The sequence below is a fragment of the Toxorhynchites rutilus genome, chromosome 2 (genome assembly GCF_029784135.1).
Source record: "Toxorhynchites rutilus septentrionalis strain SRP chromosome 2, ASM2978413v1, whole genome shotgun sequence".
Taxonomy (NCBI): Eukaryota; Metazoa; Arthropoda; class Insecta; order Diptera; family Culicidae; genus Toxorhynchites; species Toxorhynchites rutilus.
The window spans coordinates 82,352,538-82,364,506 of NC_073745.1; the positions used below are offsets into that span (position 1 = coordinate 82,352,538).

Below are 11,969 nucleotides of genomic sequence, written 5' to 3' on the forward strand. Positions count from 1 at the left end.
CAGAAAATACACTTGCCGTAAGACTGAGACTCATCGCCCAAAGGATGTGGGTGCTTGCATTGGACTGCTTTTGTTGCTTTTGAATCATGATAAGTTTCCAACGATATACAAAAAGTTATATAAAAAATGGGATGATGGTTGTTCTTCGCGTACTAACCGATCTATGTTGCCCTGCCCTAAATGCTAGATGTACATTTTCTGACAGTTGTTCTGACGAGTGGGTGACCGAACGTAAATACACAAAATTGAAATACATTCTAGTGTGCGTTGGCTAGTCTGAGTGTCTCATTATTGCATTTTGGACAAAAAGTACTCAAGTTTGCGATTTCTGACTGCTGGCTGCTACAGGCTTCTCACTCTCGTCGGTGTCAAGTTCGGAAGAAGGTTGAAGTTTGCTGGTTGGATCGAAAAGTGGTGGAAAAAAAACCCAGATGCTGATCTGTAACACAGCGTACATAATCTCCTGTTCCCCAAGATTCATTTCGGACTCTTCGGTTTAAAAAAATTAACGTACACTTCTCGGAACTGGCAGCAACTTTTGGATAACGGCCTAGGGATACGACGGATTAGTGAAAAAATTGGTATGCGTTGGATAAAATTCGGTATGTGAAAGTTATGAAATTGGAAGAAAAAGGTTTTTTTCGCTGCTTGCTGGCTCTCAGTTCATAGGTTGCTTAGTGTGTTATGTTGGAAAAGGGTGTATGAGGCTCGGAAAGGATGACTGGGTGGTTGAATGAGTGAAGACGTGAGCGATGGCACAGAGAAGAGAGCGAAGGTATGCCTTTGTGTGTTCGTAGGAAAATACAATCGGATACAATGTTGCCAGTGTTATGTTTTCGAATTTCAAATAGTATGCTAGTTAAAAATGTATCAGATTAATACAATTTTTCAGAACTCTTGAATGTATTATTAACATGCGGTTTAGTTAGCAAAATGAAAACCTCATGTATTTATTTTTGTGATTACTTTTAATCGGGAACCCGATCGAACCATAATTATCCGGACGAAAGGCAGTTCTGCATTCTGCAAACCGATCGACCTGATTTGGATTCGATGGAAGATCAATCGTATTGTGCAATGGGTTCGGGTTTGAACTACTTTGACGGTTGATTTGGGTTAATGCAAGCATGTCACATTTGCACCAGATTGGATTCCAATCGAACGGATTGCAGAACGCATAATTGATGGTTGATTGGATCAAGAACTCCAGTAATACTGTACAAAAGTGTACGAGTTTTTGTATTTCATTAGGATTTGTTAGGTTATGTTATTATGTTACGTACATAGTTGGTTTAAACCGGATTTGTTGACCAATAAAGTTATACAAAATTAAATGAAATTGACGGCAACTGATAGTTAATATTTTAAGCTATCAAAGGTATGATGGGTGTGCAATATAATTCATTTTGTTTTCACAAGATGCCTCAAGGTTATATAAATAGTCGACGGTGACAGGTGATTTTTCGCTGAGTCGGGAAGTATCGGCATCTATCAACCAAATTTTGTTTGAGTTTTGCACAACAAGCTCAATTTTTACTGTGTTGAAAATGCCAAGTTTCGTTGCAAATAGACAAAGAAGTTCTGATTTTATGTTTCAATTGGAAGAGAAGTGCATCTGTAGCGCCGTCAATCGAAAAAGTTTGAAGACGAAGGTTTAGAAACATTACTCGATCAAGAAAGAGTAACTCGACAAGCTATTTTAGGGCCTTAGAATGCAAGGGGTGTAAGTGACTGGATCGATTTCTCTTCATCAACTTTTTCTTTAGTTAATAACTCAACTGCAAAGAGGTTCCAATTTAAGTTTGCTATAGAATCCGATAGATGAGGTTTTGATCTATCTTCCACATTTTCAAATACAACTGGGAATGTATTTGCAGCTAAGTTATGACCAGAAGAGAGAGTCGATGTAGAGAAATCGATCAAATCACTTACACCACTTTCATTCTAAGCCTCTCATTTATAAACGACTCAAAGCCGCAGGATACATCCAAAAGCAAGGAAATCATGTTTCATACGTATTGAAAACGAGAGATGACAAACGATGATTTTGCATGTCCGAAATGTTGCTTAAACGGCACAAAAAGAAGTATTTTCTGTATGGAATCGTTACCAGGAACGAACAATGGATTCATTACGACAATCCAAAACGCGAAAAATCGCAGACCCAACCAACCAGAAACATCAACGCTAAGGCTAAATATTCACGTTGCCAAAGTGATGCTCTGTATTCGATGGGATCAAAAGGGTGTGATCAACTATGAGCTCTTGGAACGAACTTCTACAGGCAACAGCGCAACCGTTTAAAGCGAGCTATTGCCTAAAAATATGCAAGCTACGTGTTGAGACGAACTAGCTCAGAAGATTGAAAGTCTAAAGAATAAAGAAGAAGTTCTGATTACACGACCACACACGAGTCGATGAAATTTCTTCATGACAACGCTCTGCCCCATGTCATGTTAAAATCTATTTGGAAAATATCGGATAGGAAATTCTGCTTCACCAATCTTGAAGTCGATAAAATTCAATGAGACGATAAAATTCCTTCATAGCAACGCTCGGCCTCATGTCATGTTAAAATCTATTTGGAAAATAGCGGTTAAGAAATTCTGCTTCTCCCGCTCTAAAGCCCACAACTTTCCCCTTGGGAGCATTCTCGGAATTAGTCGTGACAATGTGTTTATTGACTATACCATTCAATCACTGTTTAGCTCAACGACTTGACGTCAGTACGGGTTAAAGCTGAAGATTGGTTTTAGCAAGTATTTCTGCATGAATTCCTGGTAGTTTACATGTTGAATGTGAGTGGGGTGATTAGAAATTGGATTGATGGTGGATTTGGAAGACAAATTGATCGCAGAACATGTTCGTCCTTGGGGAATCTAAATAATTTTACTTTCATTAATTTCGTTACGGTTGTACAAAATCAGTCTTTCCATCAATATCAGTTTATTGGAATAGAGTTTATAACGGAGATCAGATTACATTAATCTTAAAAATCAATGTAAGTATATTCGGTTAAAATTTTCATATCCTTTCCCCTACCCCGCTAAAATAGAGTCCAGTAACATACATCGAAGCACTGGTCTGTTTTGAAGCACTCCGTTGGATTTTTTTGGCACTCTACTGGACTCTCCATTGGACTGCTTCAAAGCACATTGGTCTATGTCGAAGCACTGGGCTCCTTGAAGCACTGGGCTCCTTGAAGCACTCCATTGGCGTTTCTTAGCATTTCGTACTAGAATATTATAAGCGTTTTTTAGCAGCGAGGTTTCCTACTCCTCCATTCTCAATTATCTACATTCCTTTCGTAACTTCGAACAGATGGTCGGTAATAAAATATGGTTCAAATTTCGTGGTATTGTTACAGATAATATGTGAACAATAAGATTTGATCGACTTCCCATTATAGAGGTGCTTACCGATAAAGTTCTTCTGTCTGTAGCAGGTATATGACACAGCCTATCCTACTGGAAAATGCCAACATCTAACCGGAATAGATGGGGGGTAAAATGAAAACCTAAACAAAGAACATACAGGAAAAAATGAAAGATTCCGAATGCTTATAACTCGAGCATTTGTTATTATTATGTTTGGATAATTGATAGGAAATATTTCTACGCATCAATCATTCATATAATTTTTATTTCCTGAGATAAGCAATTGAATAACTGTAAAATGTCATGGTTTGTTCAAATTCTTTACTTACACAGCTTTCAATTGAATTCGAAAATTGTTTCATTCAATCAATAATTTAATCAATACAAACAAATGATTACTAAGCCAACGGTAGTACTACGTCAACCTTGCGCTTATATCATAGATATAACCCACCCAATTTTTTTTGCATATTAAGAGGTCAGCAATTGTTATGCATCTTAAGTCTAAATATAAATTGCATTTAAGAATAGGTATCCAAGCTGACTCTTTCGTGAACCTCCGTTGTTCTCGTCCAAAGGGGCAGATTTGAAATGATTTTGAGAAATTTACCCTGAAGCCTGTGTATCTGGGCACAGCCCTTCCAGACAATAACCACATACCCAATAGCAGGAAAAAAAACTGTTCATAGACAGCCATCTGATTTTTCAGACAATGTTTTAAATTTCTGCCAATCAATGAATACAAAGATCGGAGCAGAAAGTTACATTTTGTGGAGATTTTTCAACATGAGATCTAAAAATTAAATGATTGTCTAGTGTGAGTCCCAAGTAGACCACTTCCCTGGAGCATTCAATAAGTGAGTCACCGAATCGAATTCTGACGTTATCCGTCGGAACATGTCTAGAAGATCTTGAGTGCGGGAATGGGATAATCTGAGTCTTCGCCACATTGATAACAAATTTCCAACTAGTGTGATATTCTGTTAGAGCATCCAGAACAGCGAGTCAGAGTAGTGATGGCGCGATCATTATACAAAATAACGGTGTCCTGAGTAAATTGGGACAATATTCCATCACCAGGGAGTGGTGGGATTTCCGCAGTATAAATGTTATACAGAATGTGCCCAAGGATTCTTCCTTGAGGCATACTTGCATCTACATTGAATTGTTCTAAGCACACATTATGCAGGGATACCCGAAATGCTCCACCAGAGAGATAATTTCGTAAGATGCATTGGAAAATCGAATCGGTGCAAATTGTACGCCAAGATACTTGACCTTTGAAAAAAGCCAAAAATTAGATGGCCACTGAAAAGTGCACCCGTGGCCGAGTGGTTAGCGTCTCACGTATCATGCCGGGTGTTCGGGTTCGATTCCCGTTCTGGCCGGGGGATTTTTCGTCAGAGAAATTTCCTTCGTCTTGCACTGTGGTCACGCATATTCTAGAGCTTGTCCCTCGGAATACATTGAAGGCGTGTTATTTGGCTTAAGAAATCTCAACTAAGTATTAATAAATGACGCTAGATAATGCATACGGTGAGACAATGCATACGGTAAGCAAAAGTTCCACAGGGAACGTTAACGTCATTCAAGAAGAAGATGGCCACTGAAAGGTTCTGAGACTGAAGTCACAACCGCGTTAAATATAACTTGTTGGGGTATGTCTTCCGTTACATGAGGGCGAGTAATTTGTTTGCTGCATCCGGCAGCCGAAAAACTTTTCAGTAGAACCCAATGAGGTACATATTGAGGTGGAGCAGTAGGCGAAGTATATCGGTATTGGCAAGCAAAATATCGTGTATATGGAAGAACAAAACAATGTTGAAAGTACTCACGGTTGCACGATAATTTGAGCCAAAATTCTCATGAAATCATTCAACTGTTTGTTGAAATTTTAATTAATTTGCGATTATTCTCTCACAATATACACACCGACACTGAGAGCCTTCGAAACATCAACTTCATAACGTTAGAATACTGAAACTTCGTTTGTTTCTAGGAACGTGGGGGAGTGAAAATACCACATGGAAATGTCACTTTTATCCGTCTATTTCGACGTGATTTAAAAAGTATTCACTGCACGCTATCACATTATCTTCATATTCAACGGAAACTCTAAAAATATGTACGTTTTTAATTGATTTATTTTCCGAAAATAGCATTTTTACATGGATACGGTGGGCAATCAAAGATAAACACAACGACTGACGTCACTATTTGTGAAATATTTCTGACAGCGCATGCTATGTCGCTCTAAACTCTACCATCTTCATTACCTTTTTTCCCGGACATTGAGTAGAACCCAAAAAATACAGGCAGTGATCGTTGAAGAATTACTTCAACAATGCTGCTTCCAAAGCCGTAAGATTCACAACTTCTCCATGGCATCACTGCCAAACAATGTTTGCATACATGCTGGTGCGAAGAGCGGTTCAGAGAAAGAGCGAGTTTCGTATTGTGTGTTTGAAATACGGTAAAGTGTGCCATCATGATGGGTACACGCGAGTGTGTGTATACTTTTTGAATGTAACAGAGAAGAAACAGAGAGAAAACAGTTGCGATTGAGCGATTGGGATCGAAAATTCAGCAAAGCAAGAAATATAATCATCTGGCAGAGCTGTCAGCATTAATGGCATTTTCTGGTACAAGCAGTGTCTGTGTGCCTAGCGTGAGTGTCCATGAGAGCGATTGTGTGAGCGAGAGCAAGAGAAACAAGAGTACTGACTGAGTTGATTGTACACGATTGAAATAAGCTAGAAAAAAGAAGATGTTGGAAAATGATTGAACTTTGCCAATTTCAGAAAAGATATTTTTCTTCCCACTTCCAGACGTTCCAACAAAGGCGATCGTTCGCACCGGTGGTGGAGCCATCAGGTAGTCGGAAGTGAGAGCGGAAGAATTGGATAATTCGCAACGAATTCCGTGATATTGTTGTGGACTTCCATTCGTTGGTGAAAAAATACATGGAAAATCCGAAAGAAGAATCAATCCGGACTCGCAGCTGTTGGAACCAGGGGGAATGTTTTTTGGCCGCTTGAGGCTAGCTGTACAGTGAAAATTAAAAAGGGAGATGATTCCATTTTACTGGTAAAAAATTAATACAAGTAAGCTGTGTGAAGTGTTTGAGAGAAGAAGTGATTTGATAGGAACAAAAAATAGTGAATGACGTACAGTATTTTGCAAAATATTGTTGAGAAGACGGTGGGACAGATTGCAAAGGTGCTGTTCCGTGAACATTTGGACGTTGTTTCACAGTTATAATTTATTGCCATTGGTTTGTTCATTTCGTTAAAATCATAATTTTCTTTTCCTTTTCTCCATTCCGGTGCAACGACTGGATGATTGTTCCTGCTGCTTCCGCACTGCCGTAATCGGTGTCTCGGACGGAAAAAAAAACGCGAAGAATTTGCGATGATCGGAACAATGATTATATGATGCTATGGTGATTTATATGCATTTAAAATTAGATATTGAAAACTCCCATTTGATGTAATCGTGAACCTAACTACACGTACATTGAACAAACACAACCAACGAAACAATAACGTCGAAAGCTGTCTCATACGTTTTATTCGCATACTGTATGTATGATTGACTCGTGTGTAATAAAAACATCATCGGACACTTGGGAAGAGACCTGAACTTACAGGTGATCGGTTCGAGGAGATACGAATGCTGACGGAAAGAGAAACTAGTTAATTCGATCGATTCAAATACATGCAAATACGGTAAAATAATAATTCGCGAATGATTAAACGAAAAGAAAAGTGATAAAGGAAGTGAGGACCCACCACTTGGAGATATCGAGCAGCAGAGCAATCGATTTTCCTCGTGATCCAGCTCGTGGGGAGACGGCAAGAGAGAGTGTAAGGAAACAGCTGAGAAGCGACCAAACGAAGCAACCGAGCCCACGTAGGATAGATGACAGATTGCGGCTAAGGAAATAAAGCATAAATACTATGAAGTGAAGAAAAAAAACTATCGTTGATTAATTTTGAGCGCGAAGGAAGAATCGCACAAAGCAAGAACAAGAACAAAGGATACATTCCTGGAGAGGAAAATTCTACCCCTTCTGTCTTTGGATGTGGTTAGTAAGGGAGCGAGGGGGTGTGTAAAAGCGGAAAAGGTGGGAAAGTTCACGCATTCACGCACGCGAGTGAAACATCTGTTTGAACGAATTGGAGTGAGAGAATCGGTCATACGGGAGCACGAAAGCAAGGAGAGCGACAACTGAGACACAGCAGGTTAACGACAGCGTTGCCAGGTAATTGTACGATGGAATTACAAGATTCTTTCAAAGGGCATTTGTGAGAAGACGAAAAGCCCGTATATTCGATTAGTCGTGTAAGCGCTGTAGAAGTAGGGCTCTCATGCAAATTATCATCAACGCGTATGGTGTGTGACAGATTTCTGGTACTGTTTTGTTTTTTTTTTGGTGAAAGTTACATAGAAGAAAAACCCTAGTAAGGCTACACTCTAGCTCAAAAGACGCCCGCCGTTGTACTCAATTTAAGTGTATGGGGAATTTGGATTCTGTTACACTTCAAGTAAAATCGATGAAAAGTTCAATGATCGATTAAGGTGAATTCACCAGGTTAATATTAGTCAGGTCAAGGAACAGGTATACCTAGGCGCGGTGTGGCAGTTGTGGGGGCATGAGGAGAAAACATGAACTATGATGCAGGAATGTCAATGTTGATATGACATATTAGGTACAAATTGTTCGTTTTGCGGTTGACAAATTGTGCCTTTCCTTTACGAACCTATTAAGCTTACAATACCAGGAATCCAATTGGAGCTGGAAATCTAGATTTTGATAATCAAAAAATTCAGCTTGTTTGATTTCACGTGGAGTGCATATGTAAAAGTTGCCCAATACGCAAACTCGGTTGAGCGAAGGAATCAACCTTTCTGAGTCTGGATTGGCAATTTACAAAGTTGAAGTAGAAGAAAAGCGTCACGAGAAATAACCTATTCCTGGAATAAACTGAATTGTCTGCCTTCGCACTAATTCCCTACGGAACGAGCCACGAACGGAAGCTAATCAGACTTATTCCTTTCAATAAATTGAACTGACTGCCTTCGCACTAATTCCGTACGGAACGAGCAACGAACGGGAGCTGATCAAAATATCGAACATCAACTAAGCGGGAGGATCAACGAGTACAAGATCTTCACGAACTCCGAGCGCAAATTATACAACTATTGCTGCGAACGTTGGAAGACTTGAATCTGAAGAACTCTCGTCAGTCGATTCAATGGAGGTGGTTTCGGACTACTTAATCGTAAGACACGATTCCAAAGACTACTTGCTTTATTCAGAGAACCTTGGGTTTTTATACAATTTTAGTTTATCCTAAATCTACCCTAAATTTAAGTCTAACGTGCGAAAGAAAGAGAAGACTATAAACGTCCTTGCTTCTTTTCATACAAGTCCTTTACCTATCGCTATCTGTATTTCAAAACATACAATATCCATAACTGCATTCTAAGAGCAACGGAGCCTAACGCGATAAGAAATGTGTGCGATTGTTTTCGGTTCCTTTCCTTTCTACTAGGTTTTATTGCACCAGGTTTTATTGCACCCGCTCCCGATAGGATTGTTATTTTAGGATCTTACACACGGTTCGCTCTTATCGTATAGTGTTTTTCTTCTGTCCTTCTTTCGATCGTTTACGATATTGAAATTAAATTGCTAAATTCTTTCGATTTCTTACATTTCCCCTTCCGTAAATCTACCTGCTCGAATTTACACTTCAAAGAATTAGCAATTGTATAAGTATTCAGTTGTTTTTTTTTTTTATAAATTTTTGTTAGCTATTATCTAATTCACTTTTAATTATTTTAATTCACTAATTCACATTATTTATACTCTTGGTAAAATTCGTCCACAAATGGGTTGTGTTGTCGTATCTTCCATAGGTATTGCCGTCTCCCTAGTCGTAGCAATATTGATGTCATCAGATGGTTCAGTCTTCCTTGAATTGATTGATGTTTCACGTAAATGTCGTACTGCATTCCGGTGAGAAAGAAACGTTGTGAGTGAATCCCAGCAAGATGCCATCAATTGCCAGCCGAATCCATATATGTCGTATAGAATTCTGCCGTGCATGATTGTATCGACGATAAACTTTATCATCCTGCCCATCATATATAGACCAATCGCCGTTGATGTGATGTTTCCGAGCCATGTAGACCAAGACATAAGCCGCATCCAATACCTTGTTATTGCATCGTCGATTACATCTCCAGATACTAAGGCTCCGAAGTTGAATCCTTGATCATTGGGTCGTTGTCCAATCAGCACCTTGTGTATTACATTCGTTGCCACTCTACGATCTCCTTGTTCATAAATCATATCCCTCATTTTTTTAAGATTGTCTGCATCATAGACACCACTTTGCATTAGATTTGGAAGAGGTGTGTAGGACCATGTTGTAACTATGTCCGACACTAATTTCTCTGGTGGAGTTGTTTCACGTAATCGTCCATCAGTTGTATACCATTTTCCTCCGAACATGAATTTTGCTGGTATTAAAGGTGTGCAATCTATTTCAATCCCGCGGTTCTGGAGTATTCTTGTCACAGGTGCCAAAAACATCGACCTGTTGTTAAATTCAACTGGAATTTCTTGGAAGCATCGCGCTTCGGATCTTGGCGTAACAAATACTGGTTTGCATTCAATAACATGAAGCACTTCCCCAGCAACAACTGCTGTATATCCTGACCTCTTCATTATGCTCGATACAAACTCCGTTGGATTGATTCTTGCTAATGTCAATTTAGTTTCCAGTAGAGCCTTATCTAGTTTGCACATCTCTGTCATAACCGAATTGTATACGTCGTCTAATTTCTGACCAATGTAGTTTTCGACGAATGTTATTTTCGAATTGAAGTAAGTAAATAGATCATTATTTGAACCTGACGTAGGTTTTCTAACAAATGGCGATCTCATGTTGGATAACTCCAAAACTAATATTCTGGGATGGTCTGTTTTACACCCAACGTGTCCACATATATATGTCCTTGCTGTAGTTTTTATCGAAAATAAATGTCGTTCCGATATTGTGCTGTACACTACAACCTCTCCAATGGTTTTCATTTGGTTATTCGTTGTTTTGTTGACAACTCCTTCAAAAATAACTTCAAACTCGCTTTCTTCACATCTACGGTTCATGTCGATGTCCCAAGTTAGATAGCCTTCTTCAGCGTCCAAACAACGTCCATGTGTGTATGTACACGTTAAACCTCCTTTCAACATTATCTGGCTACTTTCAATGTCTACAGAGGCGACATAATCTTGAAGTGTAATCGTATATTCATAATATACTAAGGCGTTTGTCCACGTGTATAACGGCGTTTTGTACACTCCTCCACTGCAGGAACTGCCAGTTATTGATCCTACCACCAATACTTGACCTCTATTTGTGCTGTTGAGATTCAATTCCTGAATAACAGTGTTATCGGCTAGTGTAACTGCTCCACTATAGTGAGCTTTTCGACATTCCTCGGATGAAAACTCCTTCACGATGTAGGCAAAGCCGTGTTGATAATCAGAAGTGTGGGAGTGCATACCACAGTGTCGAATCGACCTCTTGATGATGACTTTACATTGAAATACCTTTGTTTGAATTTTCGAATTTCTTTGTAACATTTGTATCCGAAGTTCCGTTGTTGTCAGGTTAGTTGTTGGCGGTAAGCAAGATGCCACATCCAACAAAGAATATGAAGTCATATTTACATCTGCATTGGCACAGTCGTATGCGATCAATCCATGAGATGTTGAGCCTAGTACACTGCATCCCACGAATAACATTGCAGCAATCAACAGTTGCATGAGCGTTAACCGGTTAACTGTATCTGATTTCCATCTTATTTTCCTTCTAGATTCGCCTTTTTGAGAGTAATCCGATTGTACCAAAACTTTTGAAGTTTCCGCTGTTAATACAGTTGTAGTACAAGGATTGATTCGTCGTTTCTTTTTCTTCGGCTCAAATTTCTCACAATTCACACTGCTGTTTCTTTCAATAACTTGATGGAGTGCGGTAAATGAGGTGTTCATTTTGTTTACTTCTTTAGACGTTATGTCTTTCAGAGCGGCATCCTTGCGTATATTCAATACTGCTAGCTTATGTGCTGCTCGTTTAAAGGTCCCTTTGGGTGTTTTAACGAACGCTGTACGTACTTGGCCGTCTTTTCCTTTTATAACTCCAGTTACTCGTCCTCTCAACCATAGGCCCCAACGTATAGTACTGTCTGTTATCAATACTATGTCGTCTATTTCAATGGGCTGAACTTTATGCGTCCATTTTGTCGCGATATTAATGTTGGTATATATTGTTTCTTGAATCGATCCCAAAACTGTTGACTGTAGTGGTTCACTAGTTCCCATTGAACTCGAGTGAGGTTGTTGCTGTCCAAATTTTGAGGTGGAACGTATTCACCTGCCCGTCCAATTAGGAAATGGAACGGTGTTAGAGCCTCTTCCACATCATTATTGCACGGTATGTGTGTTAGTGGGCGACAGTTTAAGATAAACTCTACTTGTATTAGAGCTGCTCGTAACGTTTCAGGATAAGGTGTCCGACTACA

At 39.3% G+C, this 11,969-nt stretch overlaps 1 protein-coding gene across 7 annotated transcripts in view; it reads left to right on the forward strand.

Moving 5' to 3' along the window:
• The first annotated feature begins 346 nt into the window (after positions 1-346).
• LOC129771896 (transcriptional activator protein Pur-beta) overlaps positions 347-11,969 on the forward strand; it is a 40,375-nt gene continuing 28,752 nt past the window's right edge. The window contains exons 1-3 of one of the 7 annotated variants that reach the window (XM_055776020.1): positions 347-602; positions 6,206-6,481; positions 6,781-7,641. The gene's annotated coding sequence lies outside the window, so the exon portion shown is untranslated. Of the gene's footprint in view, positions 603-751; positions 776-6,021; positions 6,046-6,183; positions 7,642-11,969 lie in introns of those variants that run through there. The other 6 variants (XM_055776016.1, XR_008742499.1, XM_055776018.1 and 3 more) reach the window with 6 other exon arrangements.